At 40.8% G+C, this 3,419-nt stretch overlaps 1 long non-coding RNA gene across 1 annotated transcript; it reads right to left on the bottom strand.

Annotated features, from left to right (window-relative positions):
- Positions 1 to 2,488: 2,488 nt before the first annotated feature.
- Positions 2,489 to 3,009, bottom strand: LOC142741298 (uncharacterized). The gene is made up of 2 exons (XR_012881071.1): positions 2,926 to 3,009; positions 2,489 to 2,836 (listed from the first exon to the last, which is right to left on the bottom strand). It is a non-coding gene; the product is annotated as an uncharacterized LOC142741298 (long non-coding RNA).
- Positions 3,010 to 3,419: the final 410 nt, after the last annotated feature.

The raw sequence follows: 3,419 nt of genomic DNA, 5'->3' as shown, positions 1-3,419 counted from the left end.
GGCCATACCAGTGCCCATGTACCTGTACGAGGTACCAGTACAGAGAACCCCAAACCAGACTGCATCCTGGACTACAATAGGTGCATGGGAGGGGTGGACTTGTCAGATCAAGTCCTGAAGCCCTACAGCGCCATGCGGTGTGGTATAAGAAGCTGGCCGTGCACATCATTCAGATTGCATTGTTTAATGCGTACCTACTACATCGATGTAAAGGCCAGATGGGAACTTTCCTGGAATTTCAAGAGGTGGTTATCAAGAACCTAATCTTTAGGGACCATGAAGGGGGGCACCAAGTACTTCTGGAAGCAAGGCAACACACATCGTACCAGGGCAATACTTTCCAGGAGGAGTTCCCCAAACTGGCAAGAAGGGAAAAAGTCAAAAGAAGTGCAAAGTATGCTATAAGAGGGGGATAGGGTAAGACACAATATATCAATATGACACGTGTCCCGAAAAACCAGGGCTCTGTATGAAAGTGTTTTAAAATGTATCATACATCCCTTGATTTTCAATCTACCCCAGTTTTACTTACCATGATGCACTCCGCACAGCTTATCCCCCTCATCTTTACACTCTGGGCCCTGCTGTCTGCCCAGGCAGCTGTCAACATCCACATGTAGGGTATTGCTGTACCCGTGAGAACCCACATTACTGTTTATGGGATGTATGTCTCCGGTGGCGCATGCTGGGCACAATATATCGGACACTGAAATGGCATATATGTATAGAAAATTGCAAATCTCACTCTGCACTATCTGCTGCGCATTATCTTTTACACAATACCTGTGGGGTCAAAATGCTCACTACACCTCTAGATGAATGCCTTAAGGGGTGTAGTTTTTAAAACGGGGTCACTTCTCGGGGGTTTCAACTGTACTGGTACCTCAGGGGCTTCTGCATACATGACTTAGTACCAGAAAATCCCCAGTAGGCCAAATGGTGGTCCTTTCCTTCTTAGCCCTCCCATGGGCCCAGTTTATCACACATTTTTTTTAATTCACAGCCCATTTCAAATAAATTCTGAGAATAAACTGTGGGGTCTAAATGGTCACAACACCCATAAATGAATTCCTTGAGGGGTTTAGTTTCCAAAATGGGGTCACTTCTGGTGGGTTTCCATTGCTTTGATACCTCTGGGGCTCTGCAAATTCGACATGGCACCCGAAAACCAATCCAGCAAAATCTGGACTCCAAAGAACACATAGCGCTTCTTTCCTTCTGAGACCTCCCATGGGCCCAAACGGCAGTTTATCACCACAAATGGGATATTACCGCACTCAGGACAAATTGGGCAACAAAATGGGGCATTTTCCATGCGAAAATAAGAAATTTTGATCAAAAATTACATCTTATTGGAAAACATTTCATCTTTTTAATTTCACAGCCCAATTCAAAGACGCTCTGTGAAAAAACTGTGGGGTCAAAATGGTAACAACAACCATAAATGAATTCCTTGAGGGGTGCAGTTTCCAAAATGGGGTCACTTTTGAGGGATTCCTACTTTTTTGGCACCTAAACACCTCTTCAAACCTGGCATGCTGCCTAAAATATATTCTAATAAAAATGAGGCCCCAAAATGCACTAGGTGCTTCTTTGCTTCTGGGGCTTGTGTTTTAGTCCAAGAGCACACTAGAGCCACATGTGGGACATTTCTAAAAACGGCAGAATCTGTAAAATACATATTTAGTAGTGTTTCTCTGGTAAAACCTGTGTTACAGAAAAAAATAGAATAAAATTAAATTCAGCAAGAAAAATGAAATTTGCAAATTTCACCTCCACTTTGCTTTAATTCCTGTGAAATGCCTAAAGGGTTAAAAAAAACTTTCTAAATGCTGTTTTGAATACTTTGAGGGGTCTAGTTTTTAAAACGGGAAGTTTTGTGGGTGTTTCTAATACATAGGTGCCTCAAAGCCACTTCAGAACTGAACAGGTACCTTAAAAAAAAGGCTTTTGAAATTTTCTTAAAAATATGAGAAATTGCTGTTTATGTTCAAAAAATCATGCCAATCTAAAGTAGAATTATGGGAAATGTGAACTAGTAAATATTTTGGTTGGTATAACCATCTGTTTTACAAGCAGATGCATTTTTTACTTTAGAAAAATTCTATTTTTTCTACATTTTCTCTAAATTTTGCAATTTTTCATTAATAAACACTGAACATATCAACAACATTTTACAGCTAACATAAAGCCCAATGTCTCACGAGAAAACATTCTCAGAATCGCTTGGATAGGTTTAAGCATTTCGACATTATTACCACATAAAGTTAAATATGTCAGATTTGAAAAATGGGCTCTGAGCCCTAAGTCCCGAACTAGGCTGCGTCCTTAAGTGGTTAAGCAACTATCAAATATATCAATGTTTTACATCTCCTAGCACTCTTTGTCCTAAAGTATATAATCCAGTACATATGGCGGCACGTTCCATACACTCTGTATTGTGTAAGTTGCAGCCGCGCACATAACAATTACCAGTCACACTTATGGATTGATGTTAATGATTTATTTAAGGTTTTTGTGGATCAAAATATATAATGGTAAAGATGACGGTAATACAAGATCCAGCAAAAACTACGGAATATGTCACAGTATATACTGTAGTATCAGTTAGGGGTGGAAAATCTGGATTCGACAGACACAAGAAGAGATGACATATTGTCCTGTTCTGAACCTGGTCTTCTGGGTGATATTGATGCCCTGGTGACCACATTGATGTCTCTTCTGTGACAGATGTTGTAGAAATGTTAAGTCTCGCCATTGGAATTCTTGTAAGATGGCGGATTCTGCCCTTGGTTGTTATTGGTGTTGATGTTCTGTTGATATCTGCTGACTTGTTCTGGGGGGAGAAGCACACAACCCTATTAAATATTGATCATTCAGGCTGCTTGATAAATATAGAGAGGGGACACATCCAGAGGAACTTACCTTTCTATCAGCATTGATGGTGGCTCCTCCGGTGACAGGGAGCGCTATTCTCGCCAGATGTACTGCGGAATTGATGTTTATGCTGCAAGACAAATATTTGCTATTAATGTTCTATAATGTGTGTTTCTTAGCAGACACAAAATCTAGAAGACTTTTTAAGGTGATTTGAGGTAAATAAATTTCATAATTGATCCTTGGCGTCACACTACAAACCTTGAAGATGGTTGATGCAAGCAGTGGGTCTGACCTAGAGCTGTGCTCGGTATTGGTTCAGAGTGCACAAGACCTATAGGAGGTGCACGAATAGGGTCCCAACCCAATCGTATGTAGAGAAGTATTCGGCACACAGACAAATATGATTCAAAACTTCTTTTGTTTTATTTGTATTGTATTCAAATGCCATGGGCGGAGTGCAACGTTTCGGTCCTAGAAGACCTTCGTCAGGCACTGGAACCCTGTTGGCGTGGATGTATCCTGCTGATGAGCACTGCTGT

This window comes from Rhinoderma darwinii, chromosome 2 (genome assembly GCF_050947455.1).
Source record: "Rhinoderma darwinii isolate aRhiDar2 chromosome 2, aRhiDar2.hap1, whole genome shotgun sequence".
NCBI lineage: Eukaryota > Metazoa > Chordata > Amphibia > Anura > Rhinodermatidae > Rhinoderma > Rhinoderma darwinii.
The sequence above is the reverse complement of the archived record's forward strand: the minus strand, read 5'-3'. Positions and strand labels throughout refer to the sequence as shown.